Genomic DNA, 24321 nt, shown 5'->3' with positions numbered 1-24321 from the left:
GTGTGACGTAAAGTGCACACTCGGAGGAAGTTAATACTTAGGCGATGCGTGATCGCAGCTAAGTCCCCGAGTGTGACATGAAGTGCACACTCGGAGGAAGTTAATACTTAGGGGATGCGTGATCGCAGCTAAGTCCCCGAGTGTGACGCAAAGTGCACACTCGGAGGAATTTAATACTTAGGTGATGCAGGATCGCAGCTAAGTCCCCGAGTGCGACGTGAAGTGCACACTCGGAGAAGTTAATACTTAGGCGATGCGTGATCGCAGCTAAGTCCCCGAGTGCGACGTGAAGTGTACACTCGGAGAAGTTAATACTTAGGCGATGCGTGATCGCAGCTAAGTCCCCGAGGGTGACGTAAAATGCACACTCGGAGGAAGTTAATACTTAGGCGATGCAGGACCGCAGCTAAGTCCCCGAGTGCGACGTGAAGTGCACACTCGGAGAAGTTAATACTTAGGCGATGCGTGATCGCAGCTAAGTCCCCGAGGGTGACGTAAAGTGCACACTCGGAGGAAGGTGTTACTTAGGCGATTCGGGATCGCAGCTAAGTCCCAGTGTGTGACGTAAAGTGCACACTTGGAGAAGTTAATACTTAGGCAATGCAGGATCGCAACTAAGTCTCCGAGTGCGACGTGAAGTGCACACTCGGAGATAGTTAATACTTAAGCGATGCAGGATCGCAGCTAAGTTTTTTTTGTGACCATAGTCTGCAACCACGGAAGAACTCTGAATCTGCAAAAGAAATTGAATCTGCTGTATATCATTTCTCCAAAACCTGTTCGTCACACTGCTTCAGTCGGCGATCACGTATAAAAACGCTTGAGGAGGTCTCCGTTCCACGCGCGGGGTTCGTCGGTCTCCTTCTGAATATTGTAGAGTCTGTATGCCTCATTGTTCAGCACCTTTGAAATGATGAAAGGACCTTCCCAGGCCGGAGCCAACTTGTGTGGTCTCTGCTGATCCACTCGGAGCACAAAATCGCCAGCCTGGAACGTGCGGCTTCTGACATGTCGTGCATGAAAACGTCGCAGATCTTGCTGATAAATTGTTGAGCGAGTAAGTGCCATCTCGCGCTCCTCCTCTAGAAGATCGACTCCATCTTGCCTTGCTTGTTCTGCTTCGGCTTCGGAGAAGAGTTCGACTCGCGGGGCATTGTGAAGCAGGTCACTCGGAAGGACCACTTCTGCTCCATAGACGAGGAAGAACGGTGATCGCCCTGTTGATCTGTTCGGAGTGGTGCGGAGACCCCAAAGTACTGAAGGTAACTCGGTTACCCACGCACCACCAGCATGTCCTATCTCTCCCAAGAGTCGAGGCTTCAAACCTTGAAGGATAAGTCCATTTGCACGCTCAGCTTGTCCATTGGATTGCGGATGTGCTACGGAAGCAAAATCCACTCGGATACCTTGACTCGCGCAGAAACCTTTGAATCTGTCCGAGTCGAAGTTTGTCCCATTGTCCGTGATTATGCTGTGAGGCACTCCGAATCTGGCGATGATATCTCTGACAAACTTCACAGCTGTGGAGGCGTCGAGTTTCTTGATGGGCTTGGCTTCTATCCACTTTGTAAACTTGTCGACTGCCACCAACAGATGTGTGTAGCCTCCTTGGCCTGTCTTGAATGGTCCGACTGTGTCTAATCCCCAAACTGCAAATAGCCACACAAGTGGGATTGTCTTTAGTGCAGATGTTGGCTTGTGGGACTTGTTGGAGTAGAACTGACAGCCTTCGCATCGATCGACCATAGCTTTGGCCATTTCGTTAGCCTGTAGCTAGAAGAATCCAGCCCTGAACGCCTTGGCGACGATTGCTCTTGAAGAAGCATGATGGCCGCAGGTTCCCGAGTGGATATCCTCTAGGATCAACTGCCCTTCCTCTGGGGAAATGCAACGTTGGAGAACGCCTGAAACACTCTCCTTATACAATTGACCGTAAATGACAGTGAACGCCTTCGACCTGCGAACTATTTGTCGGGCTTGGACTTCGTCTTCTGGAAGTTCTTTCCTTAGGATATATGCCATAATCGGCACAGTCCACTCGGGGATGATTACCAGAATCTCTGTGACCAGATCAACCATAGCAGGCACATCGACTTCAGTCGGGTCTGTTGCGCTCTTGGGTTGCACTGGCTCTTCCGTGAAGGGATCTTCTTTGACTGAAGGAATATGGAGGTGCTGGAGGCAGACATCACTCGGGACGGGTCTCCGAGTGGATCCGAGCTTCGCCAATTCGTCCGCCGCTTGGTTCTTCAGTCTTGGAACATGATGAAGTTCGAGACCTTCAAACTTCTTCTCCAGCTTCCTGACTGCATTGCAGTAGGTTGTCATAGTGGGGTTCCTTACGTCCCACTCTTTCATCACTTGGTTGACCACCAAGTCTGAATCACCGTAGACCATCAGGCTACGGACGCCGAGTGAGATGGCCATGCGCAATCCGTAGAGAAGAGCTTCATACTCTGCCTCATTGTTAGAGGAATCAAAGTGTATCTGAAGCACATACTTGAGCTTGTCACCCTTTGGTGATACGATCACAACACGAGCGCCGGATCCATTCAACATCTTAGACCCATCGAAGAACATTGTCCAATGAGCCGTGTAGATGTGAGTCGGTTGCTATTGTTCTACCCATTCTGCTATAAAGTCAGCCAGGGCTTGAGACTTAATAGCTTTCTTGGCCTCGAACTTGATGTCACAGTACAGCATCTCCATCGCCCACTTCGCCACTCGGCCTGACACGTCTCGATTGTGGAGAATTTCTGACAAAGGAGAATCAGAAACGACAGATACCGAGTGGTCTTGGAAATAATGGGCAACCTTCTTCGCAGTCAAATAGATCCCATAGATAAGCTTCTGATAATGGGGATACCTCTGCTTGGAAGGGGTCAGAACCTCGGAAACGTAGTACACTGGCCGCTGAACTTTGTAAGCTTTGCCCTCCTCCTCTCGCTCGACTGTAAGAAAAGTACTAACCACTTGATTTGTGGCCGCGATATATAGCAGAAGGGGCTCTTTACTGAGCGGAGCAGTAAGAACCGGCTGGGTGGAAAGTAGGACTTTGAGGTCGTCGAACGCGACTTGGGCTTCGTCTGTCCACTCGAAGGTATCTGATTTCTTCATGAGTCGGTACAGAGGAAGTGCTTTCTCGCCGAGTCGACTGATGAACCTGCTCAAAGCTGCTAAGCAACCTGTGAGTCGTTGAACATCGTGTATTCTGACCGGCCTCTCCATTCGGACGATGGTCCCGATCTTTTCGGGGTTAACATCGATCCCTCGTTCGGAAACGAAGAAACCGAGTAACTTTCCGCTGGGAACACCGAATGAACACTTGGCAGGATTTAGCTTGATACCGTACCTACGAAGGTTGGCGAATGTTTCTGCCAAGTCAGTCAGCAGGTCAGAACCTTTGCGGGACTTGACTACGATATCATCCATGTATGCCTCCACATTGCGACCGATCTGGTCGAGGAGACATTTTTGGATCATGCGCATAAAGGTAGCTCCTGCATTCTTCAGACCGAAAGGCATGGTGATGTAGCAGAAGCACCCAAACGGGGTGATGAAAGCTGTTTTCAACTCATCGGGACCATACAGACGGATCTGATGATAACCCGAGTAGGCATCAAGAAATGATAAATGCTCGCACCCTGTAGTCGAATCGACAATTTGATCTATGCGGGGGAGCGGAAAATGGTCTTTCGGGCAGACCTTATTGAGGTGCTTGAAGTCAATGCACATTCGGAGTGACTTGTCCTTCTTGGGCACCATGACTACATTGGCGAGCCACTCGGAGTGGTGAACCTCGCGAATGAATCTGGCAGCTAGCAACTTAGCCACCTCTTCTCCGATTGCCTTCCTTTTGTGCGCGGCGGACCGACGTAGGCGCTCTCGGACGGGCCGAGCAGTGGGATCCACATGCAGTCGGTGCTCATCCAACTCCCTAGGTACACCCGACATGTCAGATGGTTTCCATGCGAAGATGTCCCAGTTCTCACGGAGGAATTGGGTGAGCTCGGCTTCCTATTTGGGATCCAGGGTGGTGGAGATTTTCGTCGGGGCGGCAGACTCGTCCGTCGGGTGGATACTGACCTTCTTAGTCTCTCCTGCCGACTGGAACGCGGACTCATAAGCTGGCTTCTTTGAGCGCATTAAGTCGGCGGGGTCGACTGTCTTCTTGTACTCTTCAAGCTCGAGTACAGCCATTTGCTGGTCGGCGATCCTCGACCCTCCTACAGACACAACTCGGCTCGCTGGCGGTTGCCGGTGATGGTCATAACGCCTTTTGGACCCGGCATCTTCACCTTCAAGTACACATAGCACGGGCGTGCCATGAAACTCACGTACGCCGGGCGGCCCAGAATTGCATGGTAAGCACTCTGGAAATCCACCACCTCGAATGTGAGCTTCTCCTTGCGAAAGTTCTTGTCGGAGCCGAAGATGACCTCCAATGCGATCTGGCCGAGTGATTTGGCCTTCCGCCCTGGGAGGACTCCGTGGAACTGCATATTTCTCTCGATGAGTCTGTACATCGGAATGCCCATCCCCTTGAGAGTGTCGGCGTACATAATATTCAACCCGCTGCCGCCGTCCATTAGAACTTTGCGCAGTCGGACTCCTTCCACCACCGGGTCGACGACCAGAGCCTGCCTTCCTGGGGTGGGGACATGTGTTGGATGATCCGACTGATCGAAGGTAATTGCAGTCTGAGACCATTTGAGAAACTTGGGGGAAGTCGGAACGACCATGTTGACTTCTCTGTTTACTAGCTTCAGTCGACTCTTGCTTTCGACGTCAGCGAAGATCATGAGGGTTGCATGGACTTGGGGGAATGGATCCTCCTTGTCCTCCTCATCCTGTTTAGGATTCTTCTCACTCGGCTGCCCTTCGCTGAAACCCTGGATCAGGAGACGGCACTGCCGAGTGGTGTGCTTTGCGTATATGGGGTTACCTTCCTCATCCATCTTCGTATGGATTGGACAAGGCTGGTCCAGGATGGGATTGTTGAAAGGCTTTTTCTTGGGGGTGAACTGCGCTTTCCCATTGCCCTTGAATTTGGCGCTCGCTACAGCTGCAGCTTCTGCTTGCGGTGTGGGCGGAACCTTTGGTTTCTGCTTCTAAGTGTTACCTCCGTCGGCGTCGCCGACTGTCTTGTGTTTACCGCTCCGGATGCGGTCCTCTTCTTCGCCATTTGCATAGCGAGTTTCTATCTCCATCATCTTGCTCATGGAGATGTCGCCGGTTCGACCAAACATCAAGTATAGCTCCCTGTACCGCACGCCTGCCTTGAAGGCGCAGACTACTTGATGCTCGGTGACGTTCTCCACCGTGTGGTAAAGAGTCATCCATCGCTGGATGAAGTCGCGCAAGGGCTCATTCGGCTTCTGGACACAGTGCTGAAGCTCCACAAGACCTGCAGGGCGCTTGCACGTTCCTTCGAAGGTTCTGATGAACACTCGGGCTAGATCTGCCCAACTGTAAATGCTTGAGGGGGCCAACTGATTCAGCCAAGCTCGGGACGAGCCGTCGAGCATCAGAGGGAGGTGCTTCATAGCGACATGGTCGTCTCCTCCTCCGATCTGGACCGCCACTCGGTAGTCATCTAGCCATGTTTCGGGCTTGGACTCTCCTGAGAATTTACCGATTCCCGCATCCAATCGGAAGTTGGGCGGGATATCAGCCGAGCGGATGACTCGACTAAAACACTCGGGACCAGATACGATGGCCCTGATTCCACTCGGACGGTCCATATCGCGGCCATCGCGGTGGGCTCGACCCCTGTCGACTCTTCGGTGAGCGATTCGGCCCCTTGCGTCGGGTCTTGGGTCGTAAGTGTCGCCGACTGAATGCCGATCATCATGATGCCGGGACCGGCAGGGCCCACCCCGCGGAGGGGTGCGTGAGCGACGGCGATACTGAAGAGATCCGGGGCTGTGAACCGATCTATGCGTGTTTGCATGGACGGAACTATTGTGGATCCGATTGTGTGACTGGGAGACTGCCGAATTCTGCTGCTGCGCCGTGCGCAACAGGGCTCAGATTTGTTTGATTCCCCTTCCTGCCTCTGAATCAGTCGGCTGGAGGGAATCGGCAATCTGAGCAGCCGCAGCCAGGTTGAGGAGAGGTGTGCGGAACACCTCCACGTTGCTCCGCCGAGTGTGTCGGCTGGCAGAACGACGAGGCGGACGACGCGCACCGGATGCTTCGCCAACTTCACCTCGGTCGGCTTGACGAGGATCTTCATGGGAGTTGGCCATGTGTACTTCTGCTGCAGGCCCACGACCCACGTACTCGGTAGGAAGCTCAGTCGGAACCGAGTCCGAGCACTGGGAGCGTGGGGCGACTACAACAGACTCCAGGACTGCCACCTGAGAGGACGCGAACTGGCGCGCTCGGGCATGCGGCACCCAACGTTGTAGGCGTGGACTGCGAGATCGCGTGCTGCGGCGCGTGACGAAGGTGCAAGCCGGCAACGGAGCCGATTGTTGGAGAAGAAGAACGCCGCGAGCGCCGGCACGAAAGTGCGTGGCCCCGCGATGGGGAAGCGCCTTGACATCAAGGGGTGCCTCCCGAAGCCACGCCGAATCGTCGACGACAAAGGAGAGAGCACCGAAGAGGATCTGGTGACCCATGCTCGAAACTCCACCAGACGAAATGACGAAAGGAAGTAGTCGCAAACTCGCCGGAACTCGCTTAGACGCCTGCCCCATGGTGGGCGCCAACTGTCGTGGGTATAAGCCTGAAAGTAGAAGTGTAGGGTACGAATGAGATGGGCAGAGTCCTAGCTATGGCGAGGTTGTATGATTTCAAGCCCCTCTACGGTGGAGGTAATAGCCCTACGTCTCAGTGCTCTTGGAGCTTGTTACCGAGTGTAATATGGAGTACAATGTTTTTCTAACCGTTTTACCAGTGGGGGAGGGCGGCTTATATAGAGTGCGCTGCCCTCCACAACGGTTCTGATTCAAGGGTGGAGTAGTGGCGATTGAATGCATGTGTTACAGGTAACGTATGCTATAAATGCTAGTTAATGCACCCGGAAACGTATGGCAGTTTCCCTCCAGGGAGGTTACGACGCACCGAGTGTATCCAGTCGGTAGGTCTAGTGTCCTCCAAGTCTTAGTCTCCGACTGGATGATTCTGGGCCCATTACCGACTGGATGATGGGGACACCTTAATACAGTCGGGCATACTTAAGGTCTTGTCCCTTGCGTGGGGTAGTCCTTGGGTAGGACCTGTAGGACAGGCCTATGACCCTACCCTAGGACTATGACCCCATCACTTGGGAATGCAGGAGAACGGATACTTGAGAAAAGAATTGATATCATGAGTCCTCCGGAAGAAGAATTCAGATTACTATGAACAAGAATAAGAATTATGTTATGCTTATCCTTCATCAAGTTAATTGATGATAAACAACGAGATTAGCATACAACTTATTCCTCTAGAATTGAATCTTGGAGAGACAGAGAGGAAAAACACCACTTGAAGAATTGTTGCAAGAAACACCGGTGAGAATTGAAATGAACGAGGCAACCACGAATGAATGGAGATACATGAGAAAGAAGAGATCATGATCCACCTAAGACAAAAAAAAACTTAAACAAGACACCGGATAATCGAGAGACGAACGAAGAGACAACAATTGAGAAGAATTGAGGATGAAAGCTGAAAGCTGAGAACGAAGAATCTTCTAAAATGATGGCCTTCGGAGGAACGAGAAATAAAAACAACTCAGAAATGCACCGGACAGCCAGAAAGGGATTATTCATGATTGACAACAAATGAGAGGATAACGCGAAGCTGAGATGACAATCTTCACAAGAATGGAAAAAGACTGAGAGAAACACTCCTTCGAATAGCAAGCTGAGAATGATCGAGAAGAACAGCAAGAATTACTGAGACCTCTGGAATAATGAAGAATGCAAGGTTGAGCCAAATATGAGAATTAACTCCAATTGATCTTGAAGAAGGGATATGACTGATGAAATTCATACTTACGTCATAGTTGAAAAAGAATTAATGATCTCCGGAAAGATTACAAGAGCTATAACAGATCCTGGGAAAAACCTGTGGGTTATGGGCCCACTCAAAGAAACCACCGTTAGAAAAATTGCTAGAAAGAGAGATATTGCATCGGTAAATAGAAAACTAGATGAGGTTAGCACCTCGAAATAATTGAAGGGTTTAAAACCCGAACACCTGAAATATCTTTAACACTCCGGATAGAAAGAGGGAGAAAGTAGTAACAAAATAGGCTCATAAGAATTTCCAACATGGGAAAGAATTACAAGGACGAAAAGAATATGATGAATACGGACTATTGCATTGAGTTCACCGGAAAAGATAACAAGACTTAATAAAGATGAACATGAAGCTCCTGAGAATCTTCACAATGAATCACCGGATAAGAGAGAAAGAACAGACAGCGGAAGCACAACAAAGAGAAAACTCTTGGATGAAAATTGAATCCCTGAAGAAAAAGGGTGGGAGGGCGGAAAAACAAAGACAACTTGGGACAGATGAGACAAACTCCAGAAATAATTCAGAGAATGATCTTGCAAGATAGGAGAGGATGGAATTCACTGAAGAGAAGCACACAGGTTGAATGGAATTGATAAGACAATTGATAGAGGAAAAGAATTTGCATTCTCACATAAAAATATGAGAACACGGATTAGGAAAGATCTGAAATCACCACTTGACATCGATGCAACTTAAATTACCATATTCAACAAAACAAAGGATGAGGCTTATGAAACAAGCCAGAACAAACTCATGAGAAAGATTTCGTCCGGTATTTTCGTGGAGAGGATCGCACGGGCTCGATTTTACAGTAGCCATCAAGTGCAAGGTAGTGCACCCGACATACGAAGCGTCCCCAAGTCGTAGCAAGCTACAAGGACTCATTAAGACACAATGTGTACCGCTGTAAGTCGACCGTGAACAAACAAATCCACTAGATGTCGAACCCCAACCTAACATCATGCATTTGTTAGAAGATTGTCCTATGAGCAACTACTAGAATTCCCACCTATGAATTCCCGAAATATCTGGTCATGCAATCTGGTACACGGATACAAGGAGTAATATCACACAACTCCTATACTAACCCGTCACCTGTATCACATCCGTCAACACACAACCAGAATCTCGGACCTTCATCTACAACAGACCCTCGTGATCACAACGATACAAAGTATGGCAGTACTCCCGAACAATCTGCACCAGTACTGGGGACATCGGGGTTATCTCGCCACTACTAGTATTGAAGCAATTACGAACATCCTTCGTTCTGAGATACTAAGTAATCTGAATGATAACGATGTGCTCAAGAATCCCCCAGAGCTCAACTCCCCGGAAGAAAATCAAGTCAGACAGGAGGCACCAAGACAGAACTCCGTCACATCGGCATCATATAGATTCCAAGAATATCCTCGTGATCCTAAAATTTTTTTGAGTGGGAAGAGGAGTAGAATAAATTATTACATCGAGATTCCTCATCAGAGCATAGAAGAGGAGAAAAAAGAATCCTACTCTCCGATATATAACTAGACTCAAAGTAATTTTTTCACTAGACTCGACTCGGCCAAGTTCGATCAATCAAGGGGGCTCCTAGGTCGGTACGGCTCTGATACCAACTTGTCACGCCCAAGATGCGACCCTATCCTCAATTCGGCACGAGGGCCTCGTCAGGGATAGAAGCGCATCTCGTCGTGTCGCAAGAATGGATATCGTTACAAGTACATGTACTGAATAGAAGAGATATATAGAATTGGCTTACACTCGCCACAAGCTACATCAGAGTCACATCAGTACATTATATAATCATCAAGAATAAGAGCAGGGTCCGACTACGGACGAAAACAAACGAAAAAAGAAGAACGACGTCCATCCTTGCTATCCCAGGCTGCCGGCCTGGAACCCATCCTAGATCGATGAAGAAGAAGAAGAAGAGGCAACTCCAAATGAACAATCAACGCGCTCGCGACAAGTAATCTTTACCTGTACCTGCAACTGGTGTTGTAGTAATCTGTGAGCCACAGGGGACTCAGCAATCTCATTTCCAAAGGTATCAAGACTAGCAAAGCTTAATGGGTGAGGCATGGTTAAGTGGTGAGATTGCAGCAGCGGCTAAGCATATATTTGGTGGCTAACTTACGAGTACAAGAAGTAAGAGGGGGAAGATCTACGCATAGCGGACGTGAACTACAGATGATCAAATGAATGATCCTGAACACCTACCTACGTCAGACATAACCCCACCGTGTCCTCCATCGGAGAAGGAACTCACGAAAGAGACAGTCATGGTTACACACACAGTTGGCAAGTTTTAATTAAGTTAACTTCAAGTTATCTAGAACCAGTGTTAAACAAAGTTTCCACGTTGCCACATAACCGCGGGCACGGCTTTCCGAAAGATTTAACCCTGCAGGGGTGCTCCAACTGGTCCATCACAAATTACCCCAAGCCGCATAGAAATCCTCAATCACGAAGCTCGCGATCTCGTCGGATTCCCTAGTGGAAAACCTCAACTCTGAGATTACCCAAAGCATCACCGGAATCCCGATGCACAAGATATCTCGTCAAAGGTAAAACTAGTCCAGCAAGGCCGCCCGACGTGTCGACGTACCCGATAGGAGCCGCATATCTCGTTCTCAGGACACGACGGATGGAACTAGCCATAGGTGCCAAACCTCGAGTTTCCTCACGGTGGCCCCGCAGGCAGACCGTTTGGGACCAACACCATCAGCACTGCCCCCCCGTGTTTATGTAAAATTACTCCTCGGGTAGCGCTAACTCCCTATGCATTTCAATTTATCAAAATTATTATGTTGGGCAAATGTAGAACCAAAGTTGGGCCTTGCCGGACCGGCTTTAATCTAAAACGAATTATCAAGGGGGTCCCCATAACAACCCCGATCGTGTTAGGAGCGCTCGATTATGGAACATAACACCGGTAGCCGAAAACTAAGGGGGCAAAGGTGGAACAAAACACCAGGCAAGAAAGGCCGAGCCTTCCACCTTTTACCAAGTATATAGGTGCACTAAATTAAATAGCATTTAATATGGTGATATAACAAGGAACCCATGTTTTCACATGGAAGCAACTGCACCTGCAACTAACAACGCTAACAACATGATAAGCAAGCGGTAACATAGCCAATCAGTGGTTTGCTAGGTCGAACAGGTTGATGGTAATCATGGCATTGTTGAGAGGCTGATATTTAACAGGTGGTAGGCAACGAGACATAAATGATAGAAGCGATAAACTAGCATGGCAAGGATAGTAATGGTATCTGGGGAAATGATCATCTTGCCTGAGATCCCGCTTGGAAGAAGAATGTCTCCGTGAAGCAGACGAACCGACGTAGTCGAACGGGTCCTCACATCCAACACACTTGCGGAACTCTATCGATACGGAGGAAATGGAAACAAACATCAACACACGATATACACCACACGATGCACAACACACATGATGCATGAGCTACTGAATACATGCAAGTCACGGCATGACAAATCACACAATCACACCTACACATTAAGTGAAGTTCAATATGGACGAGTTGCATATTGACGAAACTCCACGTTAATTATTTAGTTCACTCCCGGTTATCTACACGGCAATATTAATGTTGTCAAACATGCAAGAATTGAATCGGAAATTAAACTACCTATCTAGGCATTTTAAATGAGGCCGGAAATGACATATAGCATCTCCGAGACGACCTCACATGTTAATTTACAATTCTGTCCAGATCTGAATTAACACCTTTAATTAGTTGTTAAACAGCAAAACAAATAGGTTCACGTGATTCTACGCGTCAAGGCAAGCAATCTACACATAGAGATCATCTCCAACGGAGCTACGGATCAAAAGTTACAAGCATCGCAAGATATGATGGCATGAATGCAATATGTGTGCAACGACGGCTACGAGCACTTCAAAACAAATAACCAGCAAGAGAAAATGAAACTACACGAGATTCTAAGCAAGTTTCATGTAGGACACGATCAAAACGGAGCTACGGTTCGAATGATACGAGCAAAACAAGAAATGACTACAATCTTCCAAATCCAGCCACATAGCATTTCCTACGCCTCACAACTTCGGCTACACAACTCCGATAAGCTCAAGCAAAGCATGGCACGAAAGAGGGCAAGAAGCACTACTACAAACAACTAACAACAACTATCATGGCAGCAAGGAACACTAGGAAAAGAAGACACAACATGGCTTCCCACACAGTATTTCAGACTTAGTGAAAATTACACCTCATGAAAGTGCAGTTTTCAGCCTGAAGGCATATTGACAGCAGCAAAACCTATAGCTACAGGACTCCCAAAGGCATGAAAATTCACAGCATGCTAGAGAAATACAAGGGGTACAACTAACTCCATTGGACCAACCTCAAAAGAGCTACAGATCACAAGATGCAAGCAAGACAAGACAGCAACAAAATATAACAGATTCCAGACTTAGAAATATTTCAGCTCCTCCAAATCAGCACTATTTCAAGCAACTTGAGAGCAAGCAAACAACACCTAAACATGCATTTCTATTGCAACTAAAAATACCAGGGGCTAAACAAAACATCCAAGATCAACTCTCTAGTTGACAACTCCGTCAAACGACACACGGAATAAACCCTACGAATTAATCAAAAGGACAACATAGCAAAATATCTCGCGAACTAACTTACTCGAAAGCTAAAACTAATTGCACAGAAAAATCCATGGGATTTTTCTACCCCGGAAACATATAAAATATGTGGGGTTGCAACACAAAATAGAGCCACACAATTAAAGCGGGAAAAATAACCTATATACGGGAAAATAAACTAGAGGAAAATCCCTACACGTAAAAATACAATTGACCGCTCTAAAATGCATGGAAAAATGGTCCCTAAAACATGGGCATTTCTAAAACGGCATACGGGCAATACGGTCTAGCGCGAAAAATAAATACGGCGTCTATCCTATTGAAACAACACACAAGACTAGGCGTTTGGCACGTTAAACTATGTCAAATGATTATGCAAGTTTCAAATACGTATTCTACGCGCGAAACTACCACAAAACCATATATAATACGCCTCGATCCGATTAACGGTTTAGAAACTACACGCGTTATAAAACCGACTAATTTTTCTGGAATTTAATTACTCCAAAATTACTAATTACTAATGGGCTCAATAGGGGCGCAATAAACAGAAAAAAAATGCACATGCGGGGGATCTCACCTCGCGGGCCTCCACTTGGGCCGGCCTGGTGCTGCTGGTCAACGGCCTAGGGCGAATGAGGCGATGGGCCGGCGGGGCGCTGGGGAGGCCGGCCCGGTCGAGCGCCGGGGAGGCGGGCCGCTGGGGCTGCTGCTGCTGGGCCGCTGGGACGTCCGGCCCAGGCAGGGCGAGGCGGCCAGCTGGCCCACGCGCTGCGAGGGAGCGGGGTGGTTCCCATCGGGCTCCTCCCGAGCGGGAACCAGAGCGACGGCGGCGGGGAGGCTCCGACAGGCGGCCAGCTCGGATCCGGCAGCAAGGCTCGCGGCACCGGCCCGATCCGGTGGCGGCGGAGCTTCAGCCGGCCGGCGGCGAGAGGCGGCGGCGCTAGGGCGAAGAAAACCATGGCGCCCGGTCCCTTGGCGGCGAGAGACAAGGGGCAGGGGGGCTCGGGCTGCCGGCGGCACAACGAGGAGGAGCGGGGCGGCGGCCGGCTCGGGTCCTTCGGCGAACTCTGACGGGGAGGGGACCAGGGACGGCGGCGCGCAGGCGAGGTCGCGAGGGGGCGCGGCCATGAGAGCAGGGAGCTCGGCCGAACGACGACGGCGGCCAGATGGGCTCGGTCGGGCCCGATCTGGGCCTGGCGGGCCGGCGGCGCGGGGGAGGAGAGAGAGAGCAGGTGGGAGGCTAGGGTTAGGGTGCGGAAAACGAGGCAGGTTAGGGATGACTCTCCAATTAAGGCATGGGGCTATATATAGACAGACGGGGGGCTCGGTTAACCGGAATCGCGCTCCGGATCCAACCGCGGGGTCGGATTCGGACGATTCCGCACGAGGGAATGGGTACGCGGCCGTGTAGAGGGGATATCCGGGGACGAGAGGGAAAGCGGGCGACGCGACAACGATTTTTTAAAACACCGACAAACGTCCGACGGTAGACCGAATACGGTGCCGCTATGGTCGACCGTTCGGGTACCAGACGGACTCCGATCGCGACGAAATTCGACAGGCGGCCTAGCTACAACTAATCGCGACCGCGTGCCAAGTTTCACCTCCATCAGAGAAAGTTTTAAACGCACTTTAAAAACAGGGTTTCGACGGTGCCGCGGGCGCGTGCGTGTGCGGTCGGACTCGGAACGGACAACGACGAGAACCGGCAACTACTAACGGATGCAAGTTTTGAAAACGGGCAGCAACGGAGATGCTGATGCAATGCAGATGATGTGCATGATGCGATGATGACACGACAATTAAAATAAGCCACACGACGAAAACGGAAAGAGAGGGGAATCTTCTGGAATGTCGGCATCGGGCTGTCACACGGAGCTCCTTCTCCCACATCACACATGGAGCCTCCCTCCCAGTGCCTGAAGCTCTAGAGGGTATGACCCCCCTGCTGTCTTTCTTCTACAAGTTCTCTTCTTCTCCTCTTGATGTGTGCGCATACAGTGCCAAGTAAAGGAGTTCAAGGCCATGGGCGGAGAGAGAGGAGCTGCTCCTAGTACAGGACGCAATGGAAGGTGGTCCTTTCTTGTTCTGTCTTTTTAAGTTTTCTATTTCTCTTCCCGATCTATAAATTTTAAAGGCTCTATTTTGTGCAGGTGCTGCCCTGATGAGGAGAAAGTGCTGCTGCAGGAAACCATTGATGATTGCTCCAATTGGTGGATTCGGTTCACCAAATATGAACCTATTTCTACATACCAATATTTCATGTTCTTTTGCAGATCCCCAGTTCCTTCATCCAGTTTCCAATCCATGCATCTCTCAAAAAGGAATTTCCCGACCCGTGTAGATTATTGTTTTATGAGTTCTACTACAATGGAAGTTTTATGCTATTGGGCTATGTTCAGTTACTAGGAAACTTCTAGGATCTGCACATGAATTAAGACAAACCTGTACATTAAATGAACATAAACTTTTAGATTGCTGCTACTTATTCTATGTGTAAAGGATGTCCAGTCAACTTGGTATTTTTAACAAAAACGGTTCATCAGCAAGCTATATTAGATATCAATCCAAATTAAAATGATTTAACAGATAGACAATTTAATAAAATGTGCTTGCCTGCTATTTATATACATAACTATTCGACAGTGGTAAGACTTCATTGTGTGTATGAACGTGCACATATTATAAGTGTAGTTGGAGAAAACAGTTGATCGTTGCTCTCTTTCTACTACTCTGCCCGTGATGGAGCTTATGCGTGCATCTATGTTTTTTTCATAAAATAAGAGAAGATGTGACAGTGGGCTTTAGGCCAAGCTGGTGGCGTAGAAGTCCTTGTATCTCTTGTCCTTATACGCTACTGGTGTGTAAACAGAGCATGAAAAAACTACATTACAATTTTAGGAATCTAAGAACAAAGCAAATTAAACTTAGAAAATAATGACTGGTACTTCCTATGAACCAAGGCAATGACTGGTACTTCCTATGAACCAAGGGAATGACTTCTGGTGGCATATTGCATCCTTCGAGGCCATATAGCACCAGTCATTTTTCAGTTGACACTATTTCAGTTGCCTGCATTTTCATCACATGCAATTCATCGTCTATAAAGCAACGACACATTAGATCAAAAGAGAAACACCTTTTCAATCTCTGGTACAATTTTCTTTTCATACAGTAATTATTATCATGTCTGATGGATCCAAGTTAGCTAGCCCTACAATGGTTGCTTCAGTGGGTTTGATTTACTTGATCGTGCTTGTTGTATCTTAATCTCATGAGGCATGCCCTTGGTGCTGGATGATCATCTATTTTCATGTGTCAACCAACTGCGTCTTGATGGAAAATAAACATGATTATTGCACGTACATCATTTTTTTACCTCTCTAAAATTGTTGGCACTTCTCGGGCTTTAACATCAATTTATGTGAACACCGGATCTTGTACTATTTTTCAGGAGATTTGGATGGTAATTTGGATATCTATACTTTTACTTGGAACAAGGTGAGTTTGGTCCAGGCATGGCCTGGTTCTATGTCTTTTATTGTCAACTCTCAAATTTATTTTGGTATATGAAATCAAATATCGATATGTTACATATTTAGTCCACTTAAAAACTACATTTGTATGACTTTGTTTTTTATTTTATTTTTCGTTATTAATGTGGATTTGTGGTTCGGAAGTTTGGGGCTATTTTATATGATGTATCTATCAGAACATTAGATGTTGATTTCGGCATTAGACACTTAGGATCAAACTTGCCTAGGCTCCAGAAAATTTCTGGCTCCGCCACTAATCTCTATAGAAATAGATAGTGTTAACCATCTTCCAGTACTGTATGAATATCCATTATCTTTGCCGCGTAAGTGTCCTGCTAATATTATATTTTTCCTCTGTGGCATGATTGAATACTCACAGGATGTCACTGTTATGTGTTCCTTTATAACATCCTTTTTGTCTTCTAACTTTGGGAGGCTACTCCTTTACCATAACTTTGGCCTATCTCTATTATCGTTTTATCCACTCCCATTTACCTTCTTAGAACAAATTGGTTGGGTGGCAGCATGATCTTAGGGTAAACAATAAATAACACTAAATCACTTAGCAAAAATAAACAATAAATACAAATTACTTTTTTATTCTAGTTTCCTTTAAGTCTTGTTTCTGTGAACAAAAAAAATAACTTAAAAAAGAAGGTAGCCGGGTGAGGCAACAACTAGTTCAAGGCTGAAAGATTGCATGTAATATTCACATTATTTTCTCCCTTTGATATTAATCTGCGTACCTTTTGTTCATTTTGGATTTGTCTTCTATCTTGTGTGCAGGTTGCTGCTTGCTTGGGGGAGATAAGCATGGCCTGGAGATAAGGAATCAAGGAGACAAGGACGGAGAGCGGGAGAGGAGCATAGCGAGATCCAAGATGCTTAGATAATTTCTTCTACATTACTCCAACAAATTCAGGACCGGCCCAGGTTGCTGCTGTAATTAAGTTAAATGAAATATTTGTATTATGCATATGTATAAGTTAGGACCGGCCCTGGGTGCGACCTCCAAGCAGTCCAATGACGGTATGTGATGCAACTTGCTGCCGTTGTTTTGATGAAACTTGTCAGGTTCCCGTATTTCTTACCATGCTTATGCACATCAGCCTTACTGCCGTTGTTCTTATAAGCTGCATATGGATGCCGGTATGTGATATTTCAATGGTGTTAGCTTGCTTGCTTATGTTATATTTCCGCCACTTCATGAGGCCTGTAAGAAGCCTTATATTTTCAACCTGAACATAAATGTTCTATATTTATAAATATGTCTTGTTGTACCTTCTTCACATACTTATCTGGGAAATCTTAGAACCAAGTCAGCGACTATTTTATGTTTTTTCTTGCAGTAACTAGTGGCTGGAGTAAAATGTACATTGAATCTGACATGAAACTGTAGAAAAGACGATGTTGTTTGTAGTTAATGTTGATTTTTTTGCTGTTTGTTGTAATATATCTGGAAACTATTTCAGGAAACATTACACAAGCATAAAGCCAGTGAAAATGGCAATCAAAGTGTTGAAGCTTTGGAGGACCATCTGATTGATCCGCAAGAAAAGGTCAAACAATTTGGCAGTGCAGATACCAAGAAGAGCTTATTTAGGAATTGGCCATTGATGTCTTCCATAATTGATGTGCCCTTGTTAGGCGTTGAACCTTAATGTGTGGAGTCGGTGGATGATGTATTGTATTTATGTGATATGCTATTGAAATGAAATATACATTTTATTTGCAATGTTTTATTCTGTTGTACTTATTTTTAATGGGCCTATCCTGAGATATGCGTGCTTCTAACAAAAAAATGCTTCAACCCAAACAAATCAGACATTTTCAGTAGTAAAATAGGTATTGGGCAAGAATATTAAATTTATGATGATTTTATTTGGTCACTAGCAATGCCACGTCATCTTGGCCACGTCAGATCCTACGTGGCTCACACAAATGGGTAATGACCAAACCAAAATTTTGGTCGATAGAGACCTACGACCAAAATTTTAGAAAGGTCATGTTTGTTCATTCTTGACGACCAACTGTTGACGTTGTAAATTTGGTCAAAAAAAGGTCAATAAACGACAACAATGACGAATCAATGACCAATATAGGGAGTCATAACTGACCTTATTTCTTGTAGTGAGTGGAGTCCTTCTCTTCCTTCCCACGTCCCCTTTATTTTGTTTCTCTTTGTATTTTCTTCTCTTGGCGCCAAGGCCTTCTTGGCCTGTCCCACCAACACACTAAGGGCTGGTGCGCCACCCTAAAGCCATTGGGCTCCCTTCGGGTGGGTGGCCCCCCTCCCGGTGAACTTCCGGAACCCATTCGTAACTCCCGGTACAATGTCGGTAATGCACGAAAACCTTCCAGTAACCAAATGTAACCATCCTATATATCAATATTCGTTTCTGGATCATTCCGGAAACCCTCGTGACGTCCGTGATCTCATCCGGGACTCTGAACAACATTCGGTAACCACACATATAACTCAACTATACTAAAACATCATCTCACTTTAAGTGTGCAGACCCTGCGGGTTCGAGAACTATGTAGACATGCCCCGCGGTACTCCTCGGTCAATATCCAACAACGAGACTTGGATGCCCATATTGGATCCTACATATTCTCCAAAGATCTTATTGGTAGAACCTCAGTGTCAAGGACTCATATAATCCCGTATGTCATTCCCTTTGTCCTTCGGTATGTTACTTGCTCGAGATTTCATCGTCGGTATCCACATACCTATTTCAATCTCGTTACCGGCAAGTGTATTTACTCATTCCGTAATACAAGATCCCGTAACTTACACTTAGTCACATTGCTTGCAAGGGTTGTGTGTGATGTTGTATTACCGAGTGGGCCCCGAGATACCTCGATGTCACACGGAGTGACAAATCCCAGTCTTGATCCATATTAACTCAACGGACACCTTCAGAGATACATGTAGAGCACCTTTATAGTCACCCAGTTACGTTGCGACGTTTGATGCACACAAGGTATTTCTCCGGTTCCATTGAGTTATATGATCTCATGGTCATAGGAATAAATACTTGACAAGCAGAAAACAATAGCAACAAACCGACACGAGAAATATGCTACGGTCATTGTTTGGGTATAGTCCATCACATGATTCTCCTAATGACGTGATCCAGTTATCAAGTGACCACACTTGCACGTAGCCAAAAAACCTTGACTATCTTTGATCTACTGGCTAGCCAACTAGAGGCATGCTAAGGACATTGTTTTGTCTATGTATCCACACATGTATCTATGTTTTCATTCAATACAATTATAGTATGGATAATAATCGATTATCACGAACAAAGAAATATAATAATAACTAATTTATTATTGCCTCTAGGGCCTATTTCCAACAGGAGCCACCGTCGGGAACAGCTTGTCATCGTCGTTAGAGCCAGATGACCGGAGCCCGCTCTGGCCGGAGTGGGAGGAGCGTGGGGACGGCAGCGTCCAGTCCTCGACCCGGTCGACGTGGATGAGCATGGCGTAGTCTGCAGTGTCCGGCGGCGGTGCGACACGCCTGTCGGGCGGGGAGAACCCCTCCAACTCATCAACACGCCCCGCATCGCGCGGCAGCACCCCGGGAATGTGCCTGATGGGGATGTTGGCGACGTTGTTCGTCCAGACCAAGCAGGCGAAGGTCCTGGTTTGGCCGCGCTCCAACGTCCTGCTGTCGAGGCGGTCGATCCCGACCCTCTTCCCCAGGATCTCCTCCGCCCCCTCCACCGACCAGAACTGCATCGGAACCTTCTTGTCGACTACGCGGACATGGAGCAGGAGAGAGTTGAAGGAAGCATGGTCGTGCTCTTGCCAGGACGCTATGTTGAAGATGGCACCATCGACCCGGATGGACCCACGCCGCACGGCATTGACCTGGTGCGCCGGCTGAGTGAAGATGACAAAGTAGTGCTCCGGGTGGTGAGCCGTGACGCGCAGCGTGTGCACCGGGACGGAGAGCTGCACCTCCAAAGCCCTCCCCACCGCCATGGGGGACGTGGCATTGACCCCATCGGCGGCAGAGAGCGTGACGACATGGCTCTGAATGAAGAAGACCTCCTGGTTGACCGCCGGGGAGGGAATGGCCACCGAGCGCCTCTCCCTGGGGCGACGCGCAGGATTGACGTGGTGCCGCATGGCCGGTGCCACCGACGACATGGCGGGGGAAAGCGGCGGTGGGTAGTGAATACGAGCGTGGAGCGGCTGCACATGTGGTGCTGGGCCTAACCTGCTTCTAGCACAGCCGGTTCTATCACTAAGACGAGGATTTTGTGGGCAGAGCCTGCCGATGCGCCCATCCCTTCTTCAGATGATGCAGTGCACTGGGTCTCGACAGTCGGCAAGGCGGTGGCGTTTGCTCAAGTAGCGGAAGCAGCAGTCATGGAAGTGGCTTAATAAGGACGCGCGCAGCCTCTCGACATTTATGTCTCCGGTGCGGTCTGGCCGGTGCCCCCTGGTGCAGCTGTGAGACCGTCGGGTCAGCAGCCACGCGGCGGCTTCTCTGGTAGCTGACCTCGGTCTAACTCCTGTCCACCCCCGAAATGGCAAGTCGTGCCTTCGGAGATGGGGCGACGACGATTGATTTGAGGCGAGGTGCCAGCAGCAACACAGAATCTGCAGGGTCGATGGAGGGTGCGTCAGACGGCGACGCGAGCCTCGGGGAGCAGGGGGCCAGTGCCGGGACCGCGGGGCGCTCGGGCGCCGGCCCTGGAGTTGCGGACGGACCGGAGGAAAACAGATGCGCCCCCGTCGGTGCAGAGTTGGAGCTCTCTCCTCTCAGCAGGAACTGCGGCGGGGATGCCGGATCTGAAGTTGACCGCGGCGACGGCGCCAGCGACGGACTGGCAGGCTGGAGACCGTGCAAGCTCGCGCGAGGACCCGACGACGGACTGACGGATCTAGCCGGAGACCGGCGGGCCATAAAGGTTGATGGGTGGCCGCCGCGGCCGGAGCGGCCTGCGGCGTGAGGAAGGGAGGTGGCCGCCACGGCCGGAGTGGCCCGCAACACGAGGAAGGGTGTAGCTAGCTATCCTATCGCGAGACCCCAGCCCGTCTTCAACATCAGGTAGCCTACGACACCCGGGGATTTTTCCAAAAACCAGTGTCGTGCTTCGTTGTGTTTCGAGCGCGCACGCATTGACTATGATCCCGTTGGTTGATGACAACAACACCAACCATGGTGAGCAGCGCGCCCCTTCCATTTTTCCTACCCGCATGCCCATTGCAGGTTTGTAGCCGCGGGTACGGAGCTGCCAGATCCGTCATGGCCGCTGTTGTCTTGCCCGTGTGCGTTTGTGAAGAAGAGGACCCGCCACCGCCTTAGTATTTGTAGCTCGTCCCTGGACCCTTATCACTAGAACAAGCATAGCTGAGTTGGCTAGCTCTGCTCGAATCCATCTAAGAGATGCATAGTTTTGGCACATATTTTTAGCCTCTCCAATGGTTCAGCATTAGATTATCTTTAACATATGACTAGATGTTTTTTAGGGAGCCAAGATGGCTAGAGCTGCTAGGTTGCTACCAGGGGATCGCGGGTTTGAGTCCTCGCGGATGCATTTTTTTGAGCAGCGCTTTGGTTTGAATCCTGGAGGTCCAGGGATCAGATCCCCACAGTCTCCTTTTATTTTTACCCTGTGTATTATTATTTTTGCACACATAACACATTCATGCTATAATATTTGTGTTGCACTTATCTCTTAGACCGTAACTCCGTTGAAGATGAGCTATATACGTAAACCGACTAGAATGACGTGTAGATTCACCTGCTTCACTTTATTTTGTCGTTTAACAAATATAAAATGTGTTTAGGACAGATTTGGACAGATTTCAAAATTAACACATGAGGTCAGTTCGGAGATGCTATATGTCGTTTCCGACCTCACTTAAAATGCCTAGATAGGTAGTTAAATTGTGCTTCACCTCTTGCCATGTTTAATAACATTTAATATTGTCGTGTACCTAAACAAGACTGAACTAATATTTTTGCACACATAACGCATTCATGGCATAATATATGTGTTGCACGTATCTCTTAGACCGTAACTCCGTTGGAGGTGAGCTATATATGTAAACCAACTAGAATGACGTGTAGATTCACCTGCTCCACTTTATTTTGTCGTTTAACAAATACAAAATGTGTTTAGGACAGATTTGGACAGATTTCAAAATTAACAGATGGGGTTAGTTCGGAGATGCTATATGTCGTTTCCGACCTCACTTAAAATGCCTAGATAGGTAGTTAAATTGTGCTTCACCTCTTGCCATGTTTAATAACATTTAATATTCTCGTGTACCTAAACAAGACAGAACTAAGTAAGTCGTATGTGGAGTTTCGTCAACATGCAACTCGTTGCATATTGAGCTTAACTTAATGTGTAGTGTTTGATTGGAGTGAGTTACCATGCCATGACTTGCATTAGACCGTTCATGCATCAAATGTGTTCTGCTTTATGTCGTGCATGTGCCGTGGTGAATGTTTCCGGTTTCCTGTTTGCTTCGTCTCGATAGAGTTCTGCAAGCGTGTCAGAATGTGAGGATCCCTTCGACTACGTCGGTTCGTCGGCTTCATGGAGTCGTTCTTCTTCTAAGCGAGATCTCAGGCAAGATGATCATTTCCCAGATATCATTACTTTCATTGCCATGCTGTATGTCTCGTTTCTTTCGCTATGTCTCGTTGCCTACCACCGTTAAATGTCAGCCTCTCAACATTGCCCTCAAAACCTTCAATCTGTTCACAACCTAGCTAACCACTGATTGGCTATGTTACCACTTGCTTATCCATGTGTTAGCGTTGCTAGTTGCAGGTGTAGTGGATTCCATGTGAAAACATGGGTTCCTTGTTATATCACCATATTATGATATTTAACTTAATGCACCTATATACATGGTAAAAGGTGGAAGGCCCGACCGTTCTAGCCTGGTGTTTTGTTCCACCTCTGCCCCTTAGTTTCAGCTACCGGTGTTATATTCTATAACTGAGCGCTCCTAACACGATCGGTGTTGTTATGGGGACACCCTTGATAATTCATTTTAGTTTAAACTGGTCTGACAAGGCCCAACTTTGGTACTACATTTGCCTAATAACTAATGAACCACATAGGGAGTAATTAACCCGAGGATACTTAATCAACACCCGGGCGAGTGCTCCTCATGAGTGTTGGTCCAAACCGGGCAATGTCCGGCGCCCCCTGGTCATGTCGGGTTTCAGCCAACCCGACGTCTTGTCCATCCGGTCGTGTCCCGAGAACGAGATACACAGCTCCTATCGGGTCTGTCGGCACGCCGGGCGGCCTTGCTGGATTAGTTTTACCTTTTCCGAAATATCTTGTGCATCGGGATTCTGTTGATGCTTTGGCATTTCTCAGAGTTGATGCTTTCCACTAAGGAATCCGAGGATATCGCGAGTTTCGTGATCGAGGTTTTCTATGCGGCTTGTGGTAAATTATGATGGACTAGTTGGAGCACCCCCACAGGGTTAAATCTTTCGGAAAGCCGTGCCCGCGGTTATGTGGCAACATGGACACTTTGTTTAACATCCGGTTCTAGACGCCTAAAGTAACTTAATTAAAAACTTTCCAACAGTGCGCGTAACCATGATTGTCTCTTTCGTGAGCTCCTTCTCCGATTGAGGACACGGTGGGGTTATGTCTGACGTAAGTAGGTGTTCATGATCATTCATTTGATCATCATTAGTTCACGTACGTTATATGTATATCATCACTCTCTTATTCCTGTACTCGCACGTTAGCCACCTCAAATAAATGCTTAGTCGCTTGCTGCAGCCTCACCACTTAACCGTACCTTACCCTTTAAGCTTTGCTAGTCTTGATACCTTTGGAAATGAGATTGCTAAGTCCCTGTGGCTCACAGATTACTACAACACCAGTTGCAGGTACAGGTAAAGTGATATTAATACGTGAGCGTGATGATTGTTCATTTGGAGTTTCTTCTTCTTCGTTGTCGATCTAGGATGGGTTCCAGGCCGACAGCCTAGGATAGAAAGGATGGACGTCATCCTTTTATCGTTTGTTTTCGTTTGTAGTCGGACCCTCCTCTTCTACCTGATGATTGTATGTATTGTACTGATGTGACTCAGATGTAGCTTGTGGCAAGTGT

This window comes from Hordeum vulgare, chromosome 6H (genome assembly GCF_904849725.1).
Source record: "Hordeum vulgare subsp. vulgare chromosome 6H, MorexV3_pseudomolecules_assembly, whole genome shotgun sequence".
Classification (NCBI taxonomy): Eukaryota; Viridiplantae; Streptophyta; class Magnoliopsida; order Poales; family Poaceae; genus Hordeum; species Hordeum vulgare.
Note: the sequence above shows the minus strand (reverse complement) of the source record.